At 46.9% G+C, this 10,281-nt stretch overlaps 1 long non-coding RNA gene across 1 annotated transcript in view; it reads left to right on the top strand.

Annotated features, from left to right (window-relative positions):
• Window positions 1–10,281, top strand: part of LOC147024997 (uncharacterized) — a 78,663-nt gene that overhangs the window by 4,906 nt on the left and 63,476 nt on the right. The window lies entirely within an intron of this gene.

Here is a 10,281-nt window from a genome sequence, read left to right as displayed (position 1 = left end):
ATTACCATAACCGTCACATTGCGTCTCAATGCAATTTTTTTTTGCTCGAGGTGGTCGTTGGACACGTGTACTTGCCTAATCTGACCGGTGCCATCCTGGTACCCATTGCCATTTTTTTTGGTCACTGGTCACGCCTTTCCTGCCCTACCCTCCCCAATACAAGATAATTACGCTAATCCTGTAACTTGGCACAAACCAGTCAAGTTTGGTATCAAATTAAAGGTTTTAATCAGTACAATGCGATACTTTCGATTTTTATCGAATATTGTATGTTCTCGCATCTAAAAATGTCTAATAATAATAATAATAATAATAATAATAATGATCTACCAAGGTGTATCTACTAACAGTGCGTATCTGTGTGTTTGTGTATTTGCCTGCCGCCCCCCCCCCTTTCTAAGGATGATTTGTCAGGTTTTAAAGGCCAATTTTTTTAACATTCCTGTGTGTTCACTGTGGTCGACTTTTGTGGATAAAAAAACATTTGAAAAACATTTTCCATTAAAGAGTAATTACATCTCTTCTATTGGAAATGTGGATGGTAATTTGCAACTTACCCTCCATCGTCTCTTCCTCCCATCACCCTACCCTCCCTCCCCTCCTTCTTACACGTTCCCCCACAGGACCCCCACTCTTTGGGTGGGTGCCTTTATTGTCAGATCAGGCCAGATTAGATCTGTGACGTGCTACAGGCACCATGTAAACCTGTACTAACCTGTTTCATGGTCGGGTTGTCGGCGACTAAACGGTCTCCCCCAGCAAGTTTCTTGGTGAGGAGGGTGTATGATATGGACACCCAGCAGGGTTATAAACAAAACCTGTAAAAGGGTGGAGGAGCTCCTTGTGAGCCAATGGCCATTCGTATCTAGTACCAAACTCTGTCTGTGTACATCCTCCTGCAGTTTGGTTACTTAGTTATTTACGAAGTTGGTGGCAGGATTTGCACTCCGGCCACCATAAAACCATTCATTCTGTAAAACATACTGAAAGCAAAACGAAATTGAAAACCCACTCCGTGGGAGTACCTCCTGTGCAGCTGCCCTCCGCAGAACAGCTCACCTGATGAGGGGATTGTGGCAAAGCCTTCGGGACCCCTACTCTTTGATGATAGGAGGAAAACCAGGGGGTAACCTTCCCGGGTCAGATTGCGGTAGTGTGTGATGGGGTGGTGCTGAAGTGTTGTCAACCAGACGGCGGTCTCCTTGGGTTAACCAAAGATGGTCCCTTTGGGTGGGTGCCTGGAATGTCCTATCCCTAAGAGAGGATGATGACCTGTCTCTGTCATCGTCTGGGCTCAAGCGTTTGAACATTGGTATTTCAGCACTCTCTGAGGTTCAGAGACTGGATTGTGGCGAGATCATGGTGGGTGGTTACACCTACTATTGGTCTGGTCACTTTGATGGTTAACATGCCCAAGGAGTTTCTGTAGCTGTGTTCAATAAGCTGAATCCAATGATAATTAATTGAGGTAACACCGGTCAATGAGTGTTTTTGTCAAATTAAGGAATCGTCACTCTTTGGGTGTTGTTTCCCTGGTCTCTGTTTATGTTCTAACTGAGGCTAGTGATCTTACTGAGAAGGACACATTCTATGCCACGCTCGAGTTTGTGGTTGATCAGTGCTCGGGGCGTGATACTCTTCACGTCTTGGGGGATTTCAATGCATCGACTGGAACTGATAGGGATGGTTATGAGACATGTGTTTGTCCCCATGGGTTTGGAACCATGAACCAGAATAGCACTAAGTTCCTTGACTTTGCAAGAAGTCATGGACTTAGGGTGGCTGGTTCATGGTTTCAGCGCCCACAAGCTCATCGCTGGACTTGGTATTCCAACGCTGGCGGTGTGGCAAAGGAGATTGATCATGTGCCCGTTGATGGTCGATGGAGGATGATCCAGAACTGCAGGGTCTACCGGAGTGCTCAGTTCCTCAATACCAACAACAGGCTTATTGCAGCAACTGTGAAGTGGCAGCTTAAATTCAGGAGAATGGTACCATCCCAACTGAGCCTGGATATTGGCAAGCTCAAGGATGAGAGTGTTGCTGAAGAGTTTGCAAACAGGCTGCGTGGAGATTTGGGTGTCTGAGTGTTTTGGAGAATCATGCAGAGTTGTGGAGTGCCTTCAAGTCCACCATCCTTTATGTTGCCGGTGAATGTCTTGGAACTCACTGGACTGCAAATAAATTTTTTGTCTCTCAAAAGACACTGGACACAATTGACCAGAGTCGCAGGGCCAGACTGAATGGCAGAGCTGAACTGTTCAGAGAGCTGAGGCATAAAACTGCATGTGCGCGAACGGTGGACAAGGAGGCCTATGTACGAAGAATTTGTGAGGGGGTAGAGCATCATCTGTGGACAAGTGATTCTCATCCTGCTTACAGGGGAATTCGTGCATTGCGTTCCTCCAAGCCCGTCCCATGGTCTATTGCAATTACAGCAGAGGGTGGTGGGCTCTTGACAGAGGAGTCCAAAGTGAAGGCCCGCTGGGCGGTTACTTTGAGTGGTTATACCAGACTGATCCACCAGCCCTCGAGTTAAATGTCAGGGGTGTTACTTTTCTTATTGCTGACCCTCTAATCAACTGTAATCCACCTTTGTTTGTTGGAAACATGGGCTGCAATGAACCTGTTGAAATGGGGTGAAGCTCCCGGGAGCTGTGGCATCCATGCTGAACTTCTCAAGGTTGGTGGAACTGCTGTGCTCATGTCATTACACGCAGTTGTGTGCTCTGCCTGGAACACAGGCCTCATCCCAATTGACTGAAAGAATGGCCTTGTTGTCCCTTTCTGGAATGGGAAGGGTGATCGCCAGGACTGCAGCAACTACCGAGTGGTGACTTTGCTCTCAGTACCAGGCAAGGTTATTGCTCAGATAATTCTTGATAGGGTTCGCCACCATTTGCTTGAGCACCAGCATCCAGAGCAGTCAGGCTTTACACCAAAGAGGTCAACAATTGACTGTATCCTTGCTCTTCGGGTCCTCACCAAACACAGAAGAGAGTTTTGGCAGGGTAACCTTGCAGCCTATGTTGCGTTTGATTCAGTGAATCGGGATGCCATCTGGAGGATTCTCGGTCTTCATTGGCTGCCACCAAAACTGATCAATTGGATGTGTGAACTCTACTCTAGTACTGACAGTGCTGTGAGATGTGATGATACCATCCCTGACTTATTTCCAGCTGATACTGGAGTTCATCAGGGGTGGGTACCTGCCCCCACACTTTTCAGCGCTTGTATGGACTGGATTTTGGGGAGGATGTCAGAGAGATCAAGCTGCGGTGCATCGTTTGGGAATGCTAAGATCTCTGACCTTGCTTTCACAGATGATGCAGTCATCTTTGCGGAAACTCCAGATATCCTTTTGGGGCCCGCGAGGTGCTGAATGAGGAGTCAGAGCCACTGGGATTATGGGTTTCCTGGGTCAAAACTAAGATCCAGGCTTTCAATGCCATCTTGGATGCTGTTGTCTTGTCTGTACCTGTTTATTGCGAGGATGTTAAGGTCGCGGAGAGATTCGCTTACCTTGGCAGTGATATTCATGTCTCTGCTGTCTGTGAGCCAGAGGTCAAAAGACGTCGGGGTCGGGCATGGGGAGTCATGGATTCACTGGATCAAAGGGTGTGGCACTGTCAGTACCTGTGCAGGAGGATGAAAGTCCAATTCTTCAGGTACTTGGTGCTTCCAGTCTTGCTCCACGGATGTGAGACTTGGACTCTGACCAGGGATCTGAGATGGCGACTTAATTCCTTTGGTACCAGGTCTCTTCAGAGAATCCTTGGCTATCAATGGACAGACTTTGTGTCCAACGAAGATTTGCTGAGAGAGATTCAAATGAGATTTGTTACCTGTATCGTCCGTGAGCGTCAGCTGTAGCTCTATGGATATGTGGCTCGTTTTCCTGATGCTGATCCTGCTCACTAGATTCTCTCAGCGAGGGAGTCTCGTGAGTGGAGGAGGCCAATGGGCCGACCACATGCCTCATGGTTGCAGCAGGTTGATCAACATCTCAAGGAGATGGGGATGGGTCAGGCATCTGCCTGGGGGATGGCCAGACGGAGGGCAATGGAGTTCCAGCTGAAAGTGGACACAGCGATGCGCTGCTCTGGCTCCTGCTCCCATACCTGACCTGACCTGACCTGGATTGCAACTGGGCCTCAAGGGTGGTGTACAGACGCATTAAATAACAATTCAACACAATAAATATGAGTCGCAGGGAGGCGACATTCTCTGCACATGAGGTGTCACGCACGCAGAGTAAAACGAGTGTTCATTTACGTCCGTAGGATGTCTAATAAATAAAGAAGACATTAGCACACTGAGGCTGTACCGTCAAAATGAAAGGTCCTGGAAGATAAAGAAAATATGGTCACATCTGTACATGTATTGTTTTAAAATAACACTTTTTCTTGCTATGAAACATATCTTCCAGTCTCCTTGAATGTTTAGAATAAAATAATTTCAACCCGTCATTTTAATAAAATAATAATGAGCAATATCAGTCTCACATTTTGTCCACATTGTGTATCGATAAAGTGCTTTCTCGATTGAGAAATAGTCATCAGATATCCATACTTTTTCTTTCCAGGTATCAAGAAGTCTAGAAGAGCACCATCGTAGAATGCCGTCATCAGATTGTTTCTTTAATTGCCAGAAATGTGGACCATTTATCAGAGGTGGACCAGCTAGGGTAAAGAAAATTATTTATTCACTCGTAGCCATGAGAGATGTATGCATTTAGAACTAAGACAAAGACTGGAAGAAGACCCCAACCTCCAAATCCATAACACCAGAGTCTCAACATGTATCTCATACTCACATATCGAGCAATAACCCATGAGGTCAGAAATACCTCCAACAGTCACCGCCACGAAGAAACGTCAAGTCTGGACATCCTTTGTTCGACTTTGAGAAGCAGTGTCTCATATGTGGACAGGACAATGTTTTCCAAAGAACCCAAAACATCCAGATCGTTGGAGAAAGGTTGTCTGTTGCCAGACCGTTGTTCATAAAAACGCTCTCCTCAAGACATGTGATGAAAGGGGGATAATGTAGTGAAGCAATTGCAATTTAGGATCCAGGTGGGCAATCACTGGTTTGCATGTATCCGTTGCCCAATACCATTATAATTGCTACATAACATTCCTTGGACAATAATGTAATATTGTGGCTGTTTCTCATGCATATCTGAACAGAGAGACCCAGGATATCTGATGACCTAGCAGACCGCATAGTTGCCAACATGAAGAGAAGAAAAAGAGGTGGGATGGAAAGAATCCATGGTGTGGGGGAACGAGCGAGCGTGCCTCGAGACTTTTAAGAATGCTTTTGGGAAAGCCTCGTCGTTATGCATGTTGATGAGTATGCAAGATGAACATCCTTTGCTTTGGAAATCGCATACCCGAAGCATTGAAACTGGTCGAGGCAAATGACAACGCTGATCACATTTTGCTGAATTTATCAAGAAAATCTCAAATGAGGTGAAGGAAAAATCCCTCCAGAGTGAAATGCTATGACTTGGGCGATTTAACAAGGGAAAGGGCACCGGACGATTGCAGCAAAACATTATGGGACCTTATTTCAAGTTTGGTGTCCAAAGGATCTGTCATGACAAAATCCTTCTCAATTTGACTCAGTCAATCCAAGCCTTCATTACCAAGTCATGCTTCAGAGAGAGAGAGAGAGAGGGGGAGGGGAAGAGAGAGGGGAAGGGGGAGAGAGAGAGAGGGGCGTGAGAGAGGGGGAGAGAGAGAGAGGGGGGTGAGAGAGGGGTGAGAGCGGGGGAGAGAGCGGGGGAGAGAGCGGGGGAGAGAGAGAGAGCGGGGGAGAGAGAGAGAGAGAGAGAGAGAGAGAGAGAGAGAGAGAGAGAGAGAGAGAGAGAGAGAGAGAGAGAGAGAGAGAGAGAGAGAGAGAGAGAGAGAGGGGGAGAGAGAGAGAGAGAGAGAGAGAGAGAGAGAGAGAGAGAGAGAGAGAGAGAGAGAGAGAGAGAGAGAGAGAGAGAGAGAGAGAGAGAGAGAGAGAGAGAGAGAGAGAGAGAGAGAGAGAGAGAGAGAGAGAGAGAGAGAGAGAGAGAGAGAGAGAGAGAGAGAGAGAGAGAGAGAGAGAGAGAGAGAGAGAGAGAGAGAGAGAGAGAGAGAGAGAGAGAGAGAGAGAGAGAGAGAGAGAGAGAGAGAGAGAGAGAGAGAGAGAGAGAGAGAGAGAGAGAGAGAGAGAGAGAGAGAGAGAGAGAGAGAGAGAGAGAGAGAGAGAGACAAAGAGAAAAAGAGAGAAAGAGAGAAAGAGAGAAAGAGAGAAAGAGAGAAAGAGAGAAAGAGAGGAAGAGAGGAAGAGAGGAAGAGAGAAAGAGAGGAAGAGAGAAAGAGAGGAAGAGAGGAAGAGAGAAAGAGAGGAAGAGAGGAAGAGAGGAAGAGATAAAGAGAGGAAGAGAGAAAGAGAGGAAGAGAGAAAGAGAGAAAGAGAGAAAGAGAGAAAGAGAGAAAGAGAGAAAGAGAGAAAGAGAGGAAGAGAGGAAGAGAGGAAGAGAGGAAGAGAGGAAGAGAGGAAGAGAGGAAGAGAGGAAGAGAGGAAGAGAGGAAGAGAGGAAGAGAGGAAGAGAGGAAGAGAGGAAGAGAGGAAGAGAGGAAGAGAGGAAGAGAGGAAGAGAGGAAGAGAGGAAGAGAGGAAGAGAGGAAGAGAGGAAGAGAGGAAGAGAGGAAGAGAGGAAGAGAGGAAGAGAGGAAGAGAGGAAGAGAGGAAGAGAGGAAGAGAGGAAGAGAGGAAGAGAGGAAGAGAGAGAGAGAGGAAGACAGGGAGAGAGGAAGAAAGGAAGAGAGGAAGAGAGGAAGAGAGGAAGAGAGGAAGAGAGGAAGAGAGGAAGAGAGGAAGAGAGGAAGAGAGGAAGAGAGGAAGAGAGGAAGAGAGGAAGAGAGGAAGAGAGGAAGAGAGGAAGAGAGGAAGAGAGGAAGAGAGGAAGAGAGGAAGAGAGGAAGAGAGGAAGAGAGGAAGAGAGGAAGAGAGGAAGAGAGGAAGAGAGGAAGAGAGGAAGAGAGGAAGAGAGGAAGAGAGGAAGAGAGGAAGAGAGGAAGAGAGGAAGAGAGGAAGAGAGGAAGAGAGGAAGAGAGGAAGAGAGGAAGAGAGGAAGAGAGGAAGAGAGGAAGAGAGGAAGAGAGGAAGAGAGGAAGAGAGGAAGAGAGGAAGAGAGGAAGAGAGGAAGAGAGGAAGAGAGGAAGAGAGGAAGAGAGGAAGAGAGGAAGAGAGAGAGGAAGAGAGAGAATAAGAGAGAAAGAGAGAGAAAGAGAAAGAGAGAGAGAGAGAGAGAGAGAGAGAGAAAGAGAGAAAGAGAGAAAGAGAGAAAGAGAGAAAGAGAGAAAGAGAGAAAGAGAGAAAGAGAGAAAGAGAGAAAGAGAAGAGAAGGAATATCCCTAACCTAACCATGTAAAGATCTGTAGATGAAGGTGTGTACCTCCATGGGATGCTTCGCATGAGTATTCCCACCTCATGATATGGTTCGTTATTTCCTCCTTATTTATTCACCGGACTCATGGCAATGTGCGCTCCACACCGGTCCGCCGTCTGTGGCCGGTGGTGAGACTATCTGGCTTTGCGGTGGTGGCGGCATGTTGACAGCATGGCAGAGTGTCCACTGTATGCTCTCGAAGGATGGCAGTCACACACGGATAATGTTCTCAAAGAAGAAGTTTTCCCAATGGCTCCGCGTTGCTCCCTTTTTGAAGCCCCAGGCGAAGGATGGGTCCAGGACTGGAAAGTGATGCACGGTGGCCCAAATCCTGCTCCTCCATTGGGCCACAGCAGCTGAAGCCATGCCCCACCAGGCTTTTGGACCAGAAACTGGCTCAGATGCCAACCAGCTTTGGTACAGTTCTGAGCTCCTCGCTTAACATGGCAAGCATACTCCTCGAGCTGGCACCCGGCCCCGAATGTGCCCTGAGTGTAGTTTATATGTAGGATGGTAGCTGACTTTCTCCGCTACCCACAGGCTCCTTAGTGAGCCACAATGCACATTCGGGACCCGAACCAAATTCCTGGATCGCCCTTCCCGCGACTCCTCCTCGTTGCTTACGGTCTTGCCATGGTCTGATGACTGGCTGAGGGCTGTGATTATTCTGGACGCTCACCCGGGATGTTCCCGGTGAGATATGGTGGAGAATAAAGCGTCTGTAGAGTGGTTGTGTGTCGCACGGTGCCAAGAATAATGGCCGACACTGCACGGTGCTCGAAACCGAGTGGTGAATTGTAGCGATGTAGAGGTACGAGGGAGTGCGGGAGTATTTCCTCGTGTGCGGGAGGCGTTTGTTGTCAAAGTGGTGATATTTGGTGAGTGAGGTGAAGGAGTAAGGTGAGGTGCCACTTGGGAATTAGCGTGCAGATTTGAATGGAAAATGGCACGCAAATTCCTGAGGAAGGTTGTCTCATGTGCAACGGGACGATCCGAGCCACATGAAGCATCACGGTGTACGTATTAAACAAATTGTCTGTTGAATGGCGTGTGTGCTTGCATGCTTGTTGTTTTGTTGTGGCTAAAAGCAAAGGGTTTGAGTGGAGGTCAGAGTACGGATCAAAGAGATATTTATTAGACCTAACTACGAGTGCCAAGCAACACAGTTCAACCCATTTATTCACAAAACATGAGGGAAGGACTAACTACACGAATACTAATGAAATAACTGCCCGGGGATCACTGTATGTTGGGTGCCATTGCCTCAGTGGCATGCAGTTTTGCAGAACCACAACACTATCTACGAGAGCAGCCTGTGGGGCATCACATTATTATTTTATTCCTGCCAATTATTGTCCTATTATTATTGTTAATATTATTTTGTAATACGGTAATCCATCCATCCATTATGACCACACTCTGCAGAGTGTTGGTGCTGCTGAAGCAGTCTCCTTGGCTATTGGGCACAATCCTGGACGGGTCGACACTCCAACATGGGATTCCAGCAAGCTGGTACTCATTTTGCCAACCTCAGAAAGATGACATGCAGAGTCAACCCCATCTGATATTAATTCAACAGCAAAGTGGGATTTGAACTTTGGATCCTCGGATTCCAAGCCCACCACCCTCACCATTAAGCCAACACCAGGCATACACATTAATGTTAATATTGTTGTGAATATGCTCTTGTCATTATTCTGAGACTAGTGCATGCCCGTACGTGTGTGGCCGTAAGTGCAAAAAAAAATTTCAAACTGCGTGCCAGAAACAACAACCACATAGGCCGTTCCTTCCCTCTCGCATGCCCGTACATGCGTGGCCATTCGTGCAAAACAAAATAAAAAAATAACAACTTTCAAACAACCACACAGGCCATTCCTTTGCTCTCGTAAACGACGACTGGATTGGGGCATTGTGTTTATCTATAAATGCGCATAAGAAATTGAGAAATTATTCGAATACAGTAAGTCATCACGATCCGGAAGTCCGTACGTTGTAACCCGTAATGGGGAACGCGCTCCAACTTGGCCATAACTTGGGAACCACTTGTCCGATTAATTTCAAACCTTGAAAAGGCAAACAAACAGAGATTGCTGGAATTATAGATAGAAGATAGATACTGTGGGTGCAAATCGCCAAGCAACGTGTCCTGTCATTGGCAACTGAGGATCTCTTCCCCAACGGCCATGCCTACGCAGCAACGTGTCCTGTCATTGGTTTGGTAAATAAACGGCCATAACTTGGGAACCACTTGTCCGATTAATATCAAACCTTGAAAAGGCACATACTCAGGTCACCAGCAGTATATCTGGCAAGTTTCAATTAGATCGGACCGGTGGTTGTCGAGAAAGAGCAGTCACAGACAGACACACACACACACACACACACACACACACACACACACACACACACACACACACACACACACACACACACACACACACACACACACACACACACACACACACACACACTGCTGGAATTATAGAGAGATATCCTTGGAAAAATGTCAGGATAAGGTGGAACGACGCTAAAGCTAATGTATATACACCTTTCCAATGCAGAAAAGGCAATACAACGGGATTTTTTTTTTGCAATCGAGGCTAAGGCAACATCGGTTAAGCGAGTGTGAAAATAACATGGAGTCCTCTTACTCGTGAATCGTGATACATTTGAAGGTTCTGCAGTGTCACTCGTAATACTCTTTCTTAGCGCCACCTGGAACGGCGCCACTCGGTATCCATTTACAAAAATAATTTGCATCGCACCACCTTCAGAATTCCTGGTGAGGGCAAATTAAGTCGCTACAACCTTTTCTGTATGACCCGTAGTTCTCTTGGCAAGCTTAA

This window comes from Eptatretus burgeri, chromosome 6, assembly GCF_056783735.1.
Source record: "Eptatretus burgeri isolate ZD-2024b chromosome 6, Ebu_testis_v1, whole genome shotgun sequence".
NCBI classification, from domain to species: Eukaryota; Metazoa; Chordata; class Myxini; order Myxiniformes; family Myxinidae; genus Eptatretus; species Eptatretus burgeri.
The sequence above is the reverse complement of the archived record's forward strand: the minus strand, read 5'-3'. Positions and strand labels throughout refer to the sequence as shown.